Below are 16539 nucleotides of genomic sequence, written 5' to 3'. Positions count from 1 at the left end.
TGCTTTGTACCTCACGAAGGCATAACACTCCTAAGGAGAACTGGAAAAATACCTTCTTTCCCAATAACCTGAAATCCTGTACTGAGGCAGAGGATCCCATATTTGTACAAAGCCACTGAAAGGTCAAAACTTAATTTGTCAAACATGATGCACTAGAAGGAGCTGTGTCTTGTTCTGCTGGTGTTTTGCATCCATTTCCCAGAGAACAAGCCTGAATAGATGCTGTTTTGTAAGTGCAAAGCATAATTCTGCTGCCAGCTGCAACTCCACAGTCAGATTACACAACCTGTCAGATGAGCTGGACTATGTGGTCCACGCAACTGAAGACTACAAACCCCTCTGGCCCCCAGGCTTCCAACAGAAGAAATAAGTAGCTTTTCATTAATTATAGCATGCTATTGTGATCACACAACAGACCTGCCTAACAAAGGCTGCGACAATTCTCACCAACCTCCGAGCTCTGACTGAGCTACAGGGCCTTCAATATCTACCTGGACTACCTGGATTAGTTTACACCTTCCTCTGCTGTGATCTGAGGCATGTGTAACCAGACATGGCCTTGGTCCCTTGTATCTCAGCATTTTTGCCGAGACTTTCATTACATAGCCCTTCCACTTCAACATGCACAGAGCAGAACTAAATCTAAAGCAAAGGATCTACCCACACTGGGGATGTGACAGGAGGTGGAGGTATCTCGCTCTTACGGCTTCATTCCCTCTCTGCTTTTTTTGCTGTGGTCACTGCAGCCTTTTGAACTTGTTCTGGGATAGGGAAAAACGCAGCAACACTGTTCCTACAGCTGCTGTATTCAAACTTACAAGGGCAGAAAAACATAAAAACCCTTTTGAAATGCTCCAAGGTCTTACAGTTTCCCTTGCCAGTTGGGAAAGCCAGTATGAGGGTAAGGACAACAGGGAAATCATATCTATGGAGGAAAAGCATTAAAAAACAACCATGGGCTCTATGTACTAGTAGCCTAAGGGCAGCTCAGTGAGATCTCCACACAACATGCTTCAAAGTCCGCTCTACCTCCTGCCTCTACTCTGACTGCCACAGGCCCAATACACCCCCACAGCAAATGTGTACAAATACATAACTGTGACTGTAATTTCACAGAGTTTACCCTAAACTTAAGAGCAGAAACTTGCCTTGCATTTCTCCAGTGCAAGTCAAAGTTTAAAAGCCAGAGGTTGGCCTTGGCTTGAAGTCTTGGTGAAGTCCTGAACCATGAAGTTCACAGGTTCAGGACTCAAACTCATATATGCTTGCTCATCTGGGATTACAGTTACTGCCTGTATGGCTTTTTTTTTATTATTTTTAAGAAAGAAGACGACTTCTGATTCTTAAACATGAAACCCAGAAATGCTCAGGCTTCTTTTTAAATTACAAATCAAGGCTAGTTTTGATAGAGAAGCTGAGACACACTATGAAAGCAATAAATCCCATGTTCAGATCTGATAAAGATGTCAGGCAAGCATCGATCTACACAGCAGGAATGGCTATACAGAGGCTAGACTAGGAAATCAGTAGATGTGGCTTTCCTCCTGCTGCTCAAGTACTCAAAGCACCAACACAAATCTTCGCCCATCCCTTTTCATTCCACAAGATTCGATCCTCCCTAGATACTCAGAAAGTCTGGAATATTTGACATTCTTTTCCTGTTGTGTTTTTTTAACCCAGTTGCAACCGGGAAGATCTAACCATCTTCACTGCAGACCCTGATTTTATAGGGCAGGCTGATTAATCATGGGACTACTGTGTCAAAACTGCACCTGTAAGAAGAAAGGGCAGGCAGTTGTATAAAAAAGAAAGCATATTAGTAGCGACCTCATTTCCCAAGCTCCCCCAGCAATGCTTGCACATTAAAATTCAGCTCTCCATCCAAGCTGCAGGGAGCAGGAGAAGAAACAAAAAATCACTGTATTTCATACAGCACACACTAACACAGATAGCAGTAAAGGTTGTTCAATGAGCCGGCAAACACTGGCTTCTACAGAACCTGGCTTCAGACATTGCCCCCCCCCTTTTTTTTAACTATTGTTTCTTTAACATTATCACTTTTCATTATGGAGCATCTGTTTTCACAGTCTTACAGCTTTTTACTATAACAGCTCTGTCCCAAGCCATCCCTGTCCCCACAGAGCCACAACACCCCCAACCAGCTGGCATTCTGCAGACACCACCTGTTAAGCTCAGCAGTACCGCTGTACCATTCCACGCACCCACAGCAGAAATCTTGCCAGTCTTCCTCTAGATCTGGGATGAAACTAGGAGTTATCCCTCCTGTACTCTGCAATAGCTGCTTGTCCACACGAGTTTGTACACTGTTCTTGTCACTGTTGTTGCAGTACTCTCAAGGAGTATGTGTGGCTACTTGACTCGTACCTACTGCATGCGTTTCCTTCTCAACACCGATAAATCAATGAATATACACAGAAACACGGTTAGCTGCATGTCCTTCTTTGTGTTGTAATTACTACCCTCCTGCTTGTCTCCTCTTTGTTACCTGAGGCAAGGTCCAAGAGAAGCCTCCTGCATTTCACACAGAAAAAGTGCAAATTTTTACTGTCCCTTAATTTCTGAAAGAGGCTACAGCTGTGTGTCAGATCTCCCCTGAAGAAAGCTACCTCAGGCACACATAACTTCTACCTGATAACATTTGTTCTTTAAAATGCGTTGGTAACAGCCAGTAATTTTGTATTTGTTGACTACAGATTGCTGAATCTTGGGCAGATAAAGGCTGCTCCCACACCCGGCAACAAACTAAAGTCAGTGTGGCGCATCAAAAAGTCTGAGGGCCTGTTTTGCCAAGGAGACACTAAGACTTTGCAGAGTGTTACCAACTCACAGTTCAACTTGTCACAGCAGCTCCTGACACCTTAGGACTATAAGAAAATCTCTACTTAGCAAAAAGCTCCTAAGCCCGTAGAGCAGCAAAACTAAGCTGGAGCTAAAACTGCTGCCAGCTCAGAATAAGAAAAGAACCCTAGGTATATTTTCAGGTTATGCACAGCTCTTCACGGCTGATGTGGCAATACCGCTGGGCATACCCACACAGCCATTTCGGGCAATCACAGAATGCAACAGTGCACCCCCACAAACAACTGATGGGATAACATTGAAATATATGAACCAGCCTTTCACCAAAAAGACCTCAGCTGTACCTGCCGGCCCACTGATGGGGTGTTGCTGAACCACAGATGCAGCTTGTTGCAGTTTCTCTGGTTTTAGCTCTGACCTTACAATGAGCAATGAAAAACACTTTTAACCTCGGCCTAAAAAGCGGCTCTTGGGACAGAAGGATATTTCCTTCTCTCCTTTTGCTTCTTACAGGGTTAAAAAGTACCGTCATCATGAATTGAAGTCTATGAGCCATTAGGCCAATGTTCTGCATCAAACCCTTGGTTAAACCAACAAAGCGTTTGGGAGCAAGGTATCCTTGCCTCCTTCTCATCCCCATCTAATCGTTCCTGCCGTCAGATTATGGTCATGAGTCTCTCCACAGCACAGTGTGAGGAGGGAGGGAGGAGGAGCAAGGATACATTGAGTCTGTATTGCCTCTAAACAAATTCTGACATGAACCCTGAATCTTGATTTAATTTATGGAACAGACCCGACATTCGCTGTGAGACCGAATGCACTACATTCAGCACCTGGGAATTCTCACCGAAAAAACTGAAGTTATAAATCACCACTGTTGTGCGCAAATTCCTTCTGTTTTCTGTCAGTCTACAGACTAAAGCCCAGTTCTACTTGCAGTATCTAAAAAATCTGCAAAGAAAAGGTTGGGGTGACATCATGTTCCTGTTCTTACACAAATGAACCAGCCGAACACACAACTTTCCAAGTACTACACTTCCGTATAAGGTGATGGATGCAAGTTGTAACAAATACAACAATTTGCTCCAAAATTCTCAGGGATCCTAAAGTCTAGTTGTGATGGAATTTGTTAAAACAAAACTGCCTTCTCTGTCTGTAACAAATTCCCCAATAAAGCAAGATATTGATAAGCAATCTTTCCTTTCACTTGAACTTTGTGCTCCTGCAGTACTGTGGTACAGAAATGTTTTGTCTTGTGTTTTCTGAAGTACCATAAACCAAAGCAAACTTAGGGAGGCTCAGGAACCATAGACCTTTCTGCACAGGTGTATTACACCCGTGACTGCAAAAGTAATTGAAAAGCGATACAAAAAATCTGCACTACTCTATATCCTCTAAAAATCTGTAAAACATTATCACATGGCCCACTTTTATTACCTGCAAATGGCTGCACTGTGTGCCTACACTTACCAGAGATTCAGAAGAAGACATAACATTTAGCTTATGTAAAAAAGTTCCAGTTCTGGAACCTGCACCAATACTTTCCCCTAATTCTAGTCCCAGGTAATTTTTCGATGTCTAAAACCATCTGCCAGTCCCACTTGTGCACTACAACAAGGAGCCAATCACCTCGAGGAGAAAAGTTCTTCTCATGGCTATTCCCAGAAGCAAACTATTCTATTTTTGACTGATTGGCTGTCTGGTAGAGGCCATGATTTTCATTCCTGTCCAGAATCATAAAGAAGAGCACACACAAGTTATACTCTTAAGTTATAAACTTAAAAAAAATCCATTGATTACATGCTCTATTAGTTGAAAGCATAAAGGCCCTATACAATAGCAACAGTGAACAAAATTATCATGGTTTTAATTCTGAGAAATACAGTTCTCTCAGAAATAGTCCATTATTGTAAAAAGAGAAGTATGTCATATTCCAAATACTTGTCTACTTGGGGAAATTATATTTTTTTATTAATTCAATTTCCTACTCTGCCTTCTAGAGGAATGTGTTAAAAAGCTACCTGTGTACATTTATGGGTAAAGCCACTTAAGGTAATCAGACTGGGAAATGCACGGTGCCTGCCAGTGCTGCTTGGGATGAAGTGACTGTAAAAGTCTGCAGAAGTGCTTTCCAACAGCTTCCAGAGACTTCCAGCACTTACTGAACTCATTCTTTGCACTTGCACTTTCATCCTGCACAGGCTATACACCAAGAAATGAAATGCTGAGACCAACTGGAAGAAAACACCACCAATCTTCACATTAAACTTACTTCAAAGGACTCGGAACTGGCAAAATTCCCTTTGCTGATGAAGTACTACTGCAGTTTTGCTCTTTATATCTGTTCTTTTGTGACTCATAAATATAATAGCAAGAATGTTTCATCAGATTTCAAGCTATGTATACATAAAGTATATGCTTTTTTTTTTTAGCAGTTTGTAGCATCATCTGCTTTTACATGGCCTCAGAACACACAAAGGGGTGCCGTTATGAAAGCGTCATCAGAAAAAAAACAACTTAGGCTCATTACAGAGTTTAGTTTTCACCACAGAAAAAATTACTGCAGCCAAGTTTCCTTCATTTAAACTTCTTTATTAAAAGCTACCATGTAAAATAGTAATAGAAGTGCACAGAAAATAGGGGGTGGAGCGTGAGTGTGGAGTGTGGGAGGGGATGTATGGGGCGGGGGGGGGAGGGCAGAGTGTGTGTTTGGTTCTTTCCCTGAACGCCTATAGGGGAAAATATAAAACTCTGCCACAGTTTTTTCCTAATTGTTGATCTTTCCTCCTTCAAATCCTTCCCCCTTCAACCCCGAATTCTGACATGTTTTGGTGAAAAATGTTTCCCAGACTGTATTTGGAGGTGCTGCTACATTATTTAATGAGATTTTTAGTTCAAGTACCTCACTATTTTGACACAAACAGCTTCCTGGACACGTCGCATCTCCCACACTGCATGTCACTTGCCAGGAGGACATGGTGATCCTGGGACGCTTCTGACAAGGTTTTCAACAAACTTTTTTGATTTTCAGTAGAAATCTGCGTTTCCCAGTGGAAAGCAGATATTTTTCCCATATTTCTTTCAGTCAAAAGTTCAGGGGTCTTGTCAAAATACATTTTCTGGCAGAATTTTTTGAATCAACTCCATATGGGAAGCTGAAGCCGACTCCTGTGGGAAGGGAGCAGCTTTAGCCTTGGCTAAAGTTTTGCAATTGCAATGTTATCCTAGACAGGAGGGGCTGGAATTAGTGGGTGTATGTCAGGAGAAAAAGGGAGGGGAAAACCCAACAATTTACAGTCTAAAGTTATATAACTGAGTATATTGACAATAATGCCAAAAAATAACATCTGTAGTGAGAACAGTGTGTAACTCATTGAAGCAAACAATCCAAATCCTGTGTTCCCTTGCTCCTCCGCTGTGCTGCAGAACCAGTTCATTAATACTGTTAGCTACAAATAATTCCTACGGACCTCCAATTCACTGTGAGCTTTGCATCTCTGTTACAGAGTCTGAAGTACCCTGGCTACATTCATTTATACTCGAGGAAATTCCCTGTGAAATTAATATTCCATAAGGAGTTGAGCATGCTCACATAAAAAAATACAACTTGGAACACATAATTTTAAAAGACATCTTTGTTTATATGTCAGGTCATAGCGTCCTCCCACTGTCAATCTTTATGGCCCACCCTAAAAATTTTATTACTTCTTCCAGTTATTTGCTGGTGATCCTTAGAAGAAACAGTCCAGGTATCTTATTCATACATTCACTTGTGGATGCCCTGTTGGCCGCAGATATATATTTGCATTGTAGAAATATCCCATCTTACTACTTTTCTTATGATAGAAGATCCACAAGTGAAAGATGGTAACTATGTGGCTGTGAAGCTGTTTAGAACCTTGTTAGTCTCTGTACAGCCTTCTGCTTTGAACTCTCCAGCAGTTCACAATGAACATGAAGCTGTGTTCTCACACCTTTTACATCTCTAACCATCACAGTGCCCAGCAGCAGTCACGTCATGTTGTCCAGTTGTCAGAGAGCCTTCCAGCTTCCTTCCATATTCTCATTTTCTACTTTTTGATTTGTGTCCCATTTGATCTGCTTAAGCCAGAACTATCCTCCTTTGCAGCATCCGAAACTCGGGCACAACATTAAATTCCAACCGGGTAAAAATTTATTGTCCATTAGAGGAGATTCAGTAAATAGCCATTTTTATGCTCTTAAAATACAGCAAAGATGGCATTTATTAAATCTTACACAACTTCCAGTGCTGTTTATATTAAGCCGAAACAAGCCTGTGTTTGCCACAGGCTGAGCATCCAGCAGGGAAACTGCATGGCACAGCTGACTTAATTCATTAACTCAAACACAGTTTGAACCCTTATTCTATTTAGCAGTGTGATTTCCACATTGCAGCTGAGGGACAGACCTCCAAGGGATCTCTGAAGCCCAGAGCATTCCTGAGATCTAGGACTCCTTTTATCAACATTTCCTTGGGGCTCGGTTGCTGACAAGCCTGTTGTGTCTTTGGAGAAGAAAACATTGCAGTCCTTTGGGCTACCTGGTTTCTGCAAAGCCAGTAAGGTGACACCCCACCATGACAGGCTGTGTGGACATTGCCTAGTCCATGCTCCAAGCCCATCCACAGGGCAAGTAACATCACCCCTGAGGATAATGCACACCCAGAAGATTTTCCTCTTGCAAAAGTCAGCTAGGTCACACAGGTCACTCCATCAAGCAAGGAGTATGAAAAAGTAACCAATACAGCCTCAGGCTCTACTTCAGGGTGAATCTAATAGCAAATTAATTCTAAACTAAAAACCAATAAGCTTTGCTATCCAGCCTGAAGGTCACTCTGAGTGAACAGTAACACAATATTTTTCTGAGTCTTTGGTTCTTCCTCTTATCCATGCTTTCTCCCTCCCCCTCCTCCCCTGTCTTGTACTAGAAGTTTTCATTGCAACTAGTGCTAGGGGGGAAAAAAAAAAAGAAAAAAAAAAAAAGATGTTCTTCCAATCTCCAGGTGCAAGACAGAGGCTTACTTTGACTATAGTCACAAGAGGGTGAGACTAAACTAGCAAGTTTTGATTTCATTTGGGATCCAAAAACAACTTGGCAAGCCTCACTATTCTGAGACATAACAAAAAGTTCACCCAATTCCTCCAAAAGTTACCTCTACTATGGAAGAGTAGAAAGGAGCAACAGCTGTTCTATTACTGGAAAAGACTCTTGGAACATCTAATTCATATCTTCCTAATTAAAATTGTTCAGAAAGCACTGTATCCAGGGGGCTTACATTGTATAAATAGGGTTTTTTTCACCTAATTACTATCAGAACAGCCACTCATGAAAATGAACACAATAAAAACGGTTTGTACTACTCAGCATTTGAAATCCCCTCTGAGACTTTTGATAGCAGCATGAGAAGTTCTGAAGCTTTGATTTGGAAGCCAGTAAACTTTTACAGTTTGCAAAGCAGATCAAGTCTGATGATTTAAAACTACGTAACGCCTAACAGTAAAGATTTAAACACCGGATTGGTAAGAGGTTCCTTGCCTAAACTGTGCTTTCTATTAATAATAAAAACACAAACAAGAGGATCTACAGAGTGGACATGATCTCTAATCCTGGAGACAGAAAGCACCCTGGCTGTTTTGGCTTCCTGCTCACTTATATTCTAAAACTAATTTCAAGCTAGTGAGCGTGACAATGTTAATACTGCAGATCTCAAACTTTATTAGAAAATAACTAAATGCAAATATTTGATCAAATGACAAGTGGCATTGTTTCTATTGACAAGTATTGTTTGTACTACTGTGATCCACAGGCACCCTAGTCAACAGTCAAGAAAAGCAGAGATACAAATGATGACAGCTGCCACAACGTGTGCAGATAGATGGAAGAAAGCACAATTATCCCATTTTCCAGCAGATGAAAGCCTGGCAGGAGCTTTACTTTCCTCAAGAGCAGAGCAAGGGGAAGTCAGAGCCCAAATTCATCCAGTTCACAGAGATTATTTTGCTTGAAGAAACAGAAGTTTATGAGGAAAACCTAATCAGACTGACTACACCGACCCACCTGCTGATGCTCTTCTCCTAGCTTCATTCCATCCAGCCCAAAAGCAAGCAGAGATGTCAAAAGCAGATGGCATATTTTAGGTCTGCAGTTGTGATAGTAGGTGTGCTGGGGGAGAAGGCTTCTGCCTCTCTTTTCCTTCAAACTCATGAAGCCTCTGGCTGTACAGCACAGATGAAACTTCTGAATGAATTTCAGCATGCCCAGGAAGGGTCATGCCACCACTTATCATGAAAGCACGACATCAAGGTGGCCTAAAAGGCAGCCCATACTGATGCCCTCAGTCTCTTCTTCACTTACCATTTATGATTCCTATGCCTTTCTAAAAGGTGACTTGCCCACACCAAAGGATAGCCTCAGAGCAGCACTGTAACATGGAGTTTCAGCCCAGTGCCCACAGAAGGAATCATGGCTTCTGCTCAACAACTGCAGCTTTTTCCATGGGTGGTAGGAGAAAGCAGATGCTCTGTTTGCTCCCCACAGCCTTACAACAGGCTGTGAGCCATGCTCAAGCTGCAGCTTGCTGTGTTATCACTAGGGAGGAATGAAGGGGGAGGAGCTTATCAAATCTAAATAGCTTACAAAACAGGAAAATGCAGTCCCCTGTTGAGGGCAGCTGTGGCCCATCAAAATATCAGTGTCGAGTGAGTGACACACTAGACCGAAAAGGCTATTTTGCAGCACAACCAGTAGCTGTGTTGAAAAAGGACTGAGAGTAAGAAACAGGATGTAGAAGGAGAAGGGAGAAAAAATGAAATAAAATGATGAGAACAAGGTTCAAACAGAGTCCCAGAACCTGGAGGACAAAGTGCAGTCTCTAACACACAGCTGATGCTCAGCACGTGGCAGCCTGGGAACCAGCACTGTGGTAAACTGGCAATCATAACAGAGGTGCTAAACCCCTGTTGGCCTGAGGCAGATCATTCCTCTGACTTCCCTTGTTACTTCTGTCCATCTGAGAAAGAACGAAGTGATTTGATGACTGCATCTGGCACACTATCATAAATGTTTTTGCAAATCTAGTAATACAAGTCCCAGTTCCCATGCATACCAAATATGAAAGGTGATCAGATTCAGCATTGGGTTCAGGTCAGTTTAAAAGCATAAAGCACTTAAATTAGGTCTGACCTTGATTTAAATCCCCCCTTGAAGCTTGAATTCTCACTGAAACCTGTTTCCATTGATATGACAGGTACAGCACACACACTGATATATCACCAAAATTACCAGCACCTGTAAGATACCACAGCTTGCAGGCAGAAAATTAACAACTCTCAGAGGTGCAGAGAGATGACCTATACTTGAAATTCAGGTTGTGCAAAAAAAAAAAAACAAACACAAAAAAACAACAAACAAACTACAACAACAAAAAACCCCAAAACCCAAAAAACACACACACAAAACAACCACAAAAGCCTGCAAGACAAACAAACACTCCTCAATCTACTCACAGTCAAGTTTCAGCTCAAAACCTGGCAGGACACATTTTCGGTAAGAACCACATCAGGAACAGTAACTGAGTAAACTACTTACACTAAGACTAGCATCAAATCTCTGCTAATTCCAAGGCCTACGCCGCTAGGAGCTTGATCTGATGAAATGCCAACTACTTCCTCTAAGTTGCCGAATACTTCAAGGTCCTCCTGAAGCTGGTGGGAAATCAGCAAGTTCAATGCTTTCCAAAGCAAGGCCCTCTATAACGAGCACCTGAAAAGGCTGGAAAAGACACAGCATGGGGAACCAGCAAGACGCACAGAGAAACTGGAGAGTTTCTGCCTGTTATCTATCTGCCCTATCACAAGAGGTAGGGAGCTTCAGAAGAAGCTGACAGGCAACAAAGCATTTTTTTCACCCAAGACATATTGAAGCTGAAGGAGCATTTGCCACAGAAAATTGCAAATCGGAAATGGCTTAGAGAGATACCAGAAGTGGCTGGATAAATCCATGTAGTGAAGACTAGTCCCATATTTTTCAATAGAAAAATACTACCTATGCCTCAGAAACAGACAGCATGTCAAAGAGATATCCCTGTCTTCCAGCCCGGTTCTTAAACCTCTCCCCAGGAATCTGCTGTTGACCATTATTTCCTTCTGAAAGTCAGTGACTTACTCAGCGCCAAGGGTCTGGCAAATTAACACCCTCCACCAACACAGAAATCACAGTCTGCTGCTTTGGCCCTGTATTTGTACGAGCTTTTTCAGTAGAAATTGAGGCTTTCTCAGCTGCTTTTGCAGCCCTAGGGACTTGTTCCTATTGTGGCTTTCACACTCCAGGTTTCCATTTTCTTTTAGCCATAACATGAGCCCAAGATGCCGTTTGGGGACTTGTGCACTTCTTTCCCTTTAGACTGGTCCTTCTTGTCCCAGACCAGCTATGGGGCAGGCTGGACTCCTGGGCTGACCTTGTACAGCCACAGGTCTTGACTCCTCATGCCATCAGCAACCACTTCCTTTCAGAAGTGCCCCCTTTCCAAAGTGTTCTTGGGGATACACTTTTGTCTCCTTGCAAGAAGAAAATGTTTTAGTTGTACAGATCACCCATGGAGATCAAAGGGATAGATTTCAGTCTAAAAATTAATTTTTATTCATTTTGCGTTTTTATTTTTAAGTGGTTTGATATGCATGTGTTTATGTCTTTTGTAGAATATTTCTGTAAAAAAGTTTTGTCTGTTCAAAAAGCTATTGTTTTTATTTGAAACTGACAGAAGAGTTAGACTTTCAATCAAAATAATTCTTTGACTGCAAAGAGATTTGTTTTTCTATTTTGTAAATACAACACCGTTTGGAACAAAGGTGTTTCATTTCGACTTGCCTAAAAGCAGCAGTCAGCCTTTTAGGTTTGAATGCGGTATCCTATAGCACAAAAAAAGACAATACAGAGAAGAACTGGGCTCTTTATCGGGGGGGGGGGGGGGGGGGGGGGGGGGGGGGGGCGAGGGGCGGGGAATGCAGTAAAACATTCTTTTGACCCAGGCAAATGAGGAAAAGTATTTTGCTATAGAAAAAGGACTAATTTTCTTTCTGTTAAAGCTCTGCTGTCACCTCTTCTTTTGCTGACAGGATGCTATTTTGTCTTTAAAAATGGCACATTTTGAAATTCTCATAATGTGCTTTTTAGGTACTAAGCATCTTCAGCTCCTACTCAGCATGATTCTTGCTAGTCTATGAACACTGAAAATTCAAAAACTTGGTAACAATGGAAAGAAATAGAAGAGAATGAAGACTAGATCACATGCAGTCCTGACAGAACTCCAATGGACTTAAGAGTTCTTTAAAAGCTATATTTGACAAAAAAGCTTCTAAATAAGCTTTTGTGTGGGAGAGGACTGTTTAGAAAAAAAATTTAGGAAAGAATTCAGGACTGTATCATTGATAATTCACAATTCACCACTCACAAAGGTGAACTTATAAAAATAGTACATACAATAAGCAATTTATTCTGCTCTTACTATTAGCCAGAGATGTACAGCTAAATATCAGAATTTTACTGCACAAAACTTTACAGCTGAGGGATGATACTACGGCTTTTTGAGAGAGAATTTTACCAGGCTTTTCGTACAGGATGATGCCAGATCATGACAGAGGCACTGAAGCGTCAGTAATGGAAATGGTATCATTGAAAAACAGTGTTTTTCCACTAGCCAAGCAAAAGCTGTTTTTGCTCCTCCCCTAAACAATTCAGGCAAGATTTCTTCAAGCTGATGTGTTTCTTTGTCAGTGCTACATCTTTTTTCCCTCCTCCCTCTGAAATGAAAACCAGAAAACAAACACTGAACCAAATACATCCTTGGCTCAACCCCACTGATTTATTAGCAGCAGGAATGGATGTGACAGCCTACATTACAACAAACCATGTGCAGAATCCGAAGGCGACCAATAATTCTCTCTAGGCTTAGATGCAAAACACATGCACTGTTCCCATGCCTTCTCTTGCCACTTCAGAATGTACTTGACCTTCCTCTATGCTCAGTATTCAACACGTGGCAGCACTTACAGATCCCCAACACACATTTTGTAAAAGGAGATTTTCAAAGCAGGTTCTGCCAGAGCTGAGCTGGAAAGCACAAAAGGTGCTTTAGTGGAACTGGCTGTTAAAATATCACTTTCAGCAGGCTTCCCTGCCCAGCACTGTGGGCTGTTTTTCAGGAGCTATACCACTCCTAGTCCAGGATGCACATTCTCCTTCCACAGCCTGGCTCTCCCCCCAAGAAATGCTTGTTGTTTGGTAGAACATATCTGGATTCCACCTGATTTTCTTCAAAACACCAAGACTTGCATGTGCCTTGTTACAGCTTCAACAGGTGTGCCCAGATGCTGCTAAAATGACAACAGCTGCCCTTCCACTGCGATCGCCCATCCAGTGTCCAGCTATCTTCCTCCTTAGGCTCTAGAATTCTCTGTGAAGTTTCTGCCCAAACTGTCCGAAACCCTGTGTTTAGTTTCTTTAATCTGTAATCTGATGTACCCCATGTAATCTGATCTGATTAATTTGGCACAGTCTTTGATCGCCTTTAACTGAGAAGCATTTGAGAATATTAAAAGAGCCATGCACAGTTACAGAACAAGCTCGTTTTATCTTCAGTCTGCTTAGTTCTCAAGACAGTCTCTTCAGAAGTTTTTTTTTCCATTGTTCAAGTCTCAGCAATCATTTTCTGAGGTGTCCCTAAACAATAATTCTGCTAATTCAGGAAGACTGTAACACAGCTGCACAAATGAAACATTAGCTGTAGCTCCAGCATCGGAAACCATGTCCAGCTCTCAACCACAGCCGTATAAAGTGCAGAAAGCAAGCAAATGAAGGATAAGCAAAGGATGCACCTAAACACAGAATAAAATCAAGCATACATGAAACACAGGCATTACAACAAAGACCTCAGTCGCATCCCTGCAATTACAGAGAAGAAGGTTTGAGCAATTGTGAACTAGAACCGCTAGACTAGAACTGAGAAGAGAACTCTTAGCACAGGAATTTTTAATTAATCCTTGACTTGCAACAAACCAGCTGACTTTTGTCTCATTCTATTGGCAATGCATAAACAAAAATAAGTTAGTTTAACCAAACTTGCAGTCCTCCAGATGGGACACTTGTTAAAAATATATATTAGCCTTTTTCAAATGGTAGATAGTTTTCCTCTACAACTCTAAATCCTTTAGAAATATCATACTCTACCTTGCTGCAAGCATGTGTGCCTGTGTATGAGAAAAAGCAGTTCAGAGCATATGAGCTCAATTCATTGATCACCAGCCATGGATTCTTCACATGTAAAGGATCCACAAGGATTTTTGGACAATACAGTGTAAGCCACAACTCTGAATCATTTGTAGGATAACAGCCAACAAATGGCAGATTCTAGCCTGCTGACACTAACATCCAGTGGCAAGTACTACCTCGCTGATGACATACGCCAACTGCACATTCAAGGACTACTCACAGAATTGCTGGGATTTGCCAGTTGGGTTTCAGAACTGAAAGGCTCAAAACCCACTCAGAATCAAACAGAAAACGTTGTTGTATGTCAAATGTACCATCTCCCAAAGGAAAATATCTCTTTACAGCATGCATTCATCCTGCTGCCTTTTGTTCTACACTCATAGTCTCACAGTAATGACATTTTTGGTCATGTTTAAGCAGAACATAGCACAATGCCGGTGACTCTGACACACATCACTACTGCCATGTGAATTACTACTCTTAATGATAATAACAATGGGTAATACCCAATAGGAGTAAAATTTATTTTACTGCATGGGCTCCCTATAGAGATACTGCTTGCAAACCACGTGATAAACAAACCCATGGACACCCACTTGCCACAGTGGGCTGATGTGTGTGTTAACAGAACTGCCTCCCCTGGGTTCTGGCAACACAAAACATCCATGTTACAGACAAACCTGCAAGATGTTATGGGCCTTGCTGTATCTTACTAACAATTTGACTTGATGATCTCAAATGTCTTTTCCAACCTAAATGACTCTGTGATTCCATGATCTCTTGAGGTACCCAGGAAACCCTTTGTGTGGTGGCTGACAGACCGTTCATCACAAATACATGCTTCCTATGAATCTCTCTGACTAAGCACCAGTTAAGTGATTTTCTTTTTTTAATGCCTGACAGTTTCCTGAATCTTTTAAATATACACTAAATACGCAGGAATCAGAAGCATATCAAAAAGTCAATCCACAATGGAGGCAACTGTCTGAAGTTTGTGTGCTGAAGCTTCTCTCTACTTCTACAGACACACTGAACCAGGCCACTTCTGGTCCTCCAACAACAGCCATGTATTAGTCTTCTTTCAAACTGCAACAAGGTCTGGGATAAACTTTTTCATTTCTATTGTTTTGTTTAACAATATTTACTACTTCTCTGGGAATATAAAAATACTGTGTTTGAAAAGTTTCATAATCCCTATGCTGCAAGTTAAATATAATCTTTTCCTGGGTAATCAACATCAGGCATCTCTGCAAAGAGTGGAAGAATAAGGATTTCATCACAGTTCCCTACTTCACGGACTGATTTCTAAGGAAAGCCCAAACAGAAACAGAAATCTGCAAGCAGAAGTGTGAAATGTGAGAACTGCATTTGGATTAATTTCCATCAGATCTTTATCCAAATTCAGACCTGTCCAATTAGACCATGGCATATTCCTGTCAACATCTGAAATTTGGAAAACACATTCATTTAAGAAATGGCACATCATGTAACTCGCCATCAAAGAAGAACAGTGCATGTTTTACACTTGGAGGATGCCATGAAAAACTTTGATGTTCAAAGATCTTGTTGCAAAAAAAAAAAAAATCCCACAGTATTTTCATTCCATTGTTCAGGTAAGCCCTGTTTCCACAGCTTGATAAAAGCTGCATTCCTCATGGTGCGTTTACCCTCCTGTCAGCCCTTCCACCTGCACTGGCTGTCTCAGTTGTCCACCTGGACATGACCAAACAAGTGAAAAGGTAGGTGCAAAGTCAATACCACTGACATCAAGTGTTGTGTTTCCACAAGGTATAGGCAGGAATTATGTAATAAAGTTTGTGATTCAGCTCAGCTGGCTTTGAAGGTTGCTGTAGCAGAATTCTGCCTCTGAGTCTGACACCCAAGAATCAACCTTAAAACATCTGCTGAGCTAAATCTCAATCAAGGGAAAAACATTTTGGAAGGACAAGGACTGATCCTGAGGGCTGACAGCCTGATGTAGCAGAGCTGTGGAAGCCTTCACAGAAGAAGGGATGTAGGCATCAGGGTAATCTCCGGAGCTGTGCAGGCATGCACCTCATGACAAAGGTCTGATGGGGGCAGGTCTGTAGTCTTTGGTGTGGCAGACTTCACTGCAGAGGCTCCACTTCTACTGTGCCTTTCAGGCAGGTGTTGTGGACATCCTTACATCTCAGGTGAACTCCCCAAATGCTTCTGCAGTCAGTGCTGTGAGTGGGATCCCAGACTGAGTTGCTCTGAGGTGGAAGAAGTTGAGTAGAGCTGGACAGAAGCCAGAAGCTATCCGAAAGGCCAGTGCTTAAGCCATGGTGGTGCAAGAAATATCCTTAAACTCTTCTTTCTTTTCTTCATGTTTACCTTGCTCCTTCTAAAACTCAACTTCATTGAATGATATAGCTGCCTTACCAGCTCTTTCCCATTGAGACACCAAAGCAC

General features: G+C 41.8%; 1 protein-coding gene across 2 annotated transcripts in view; it reads right to left on the bottom strand.

Annotated features, from left to right (window-relative positions):
* Window positions 1-16539, bottom strand: part of ADAMTS12 (ADAM metallopeptidase with thrombospondin type 1 motif 12) — a 162306-nt gene that overhangs the window by 102619 nt on the left and 43148 nt on the right. The gene's annotated exons all lie outside the window — the stretch shown is intronic.

Source organism: Falco peregrinus, chromosome Z (genome assembly GCF_023634155.1).
Source record: "Falco peregrinus isolate bFalPer1 chromosome Z, bFalPer1.pri, whole genome shotgun sequence".
Lineage (NCBI taxonomy): Eukaryota > Metazoa > Chordata > Aves > Falconiformes > Falconidae > Falco > Falco peregrinus.
The sequence above is the reverse complement of the archived record's forward strand: the minus strand, read 5'-3'. Positions and strand labels throughout refer to the sequence as shown.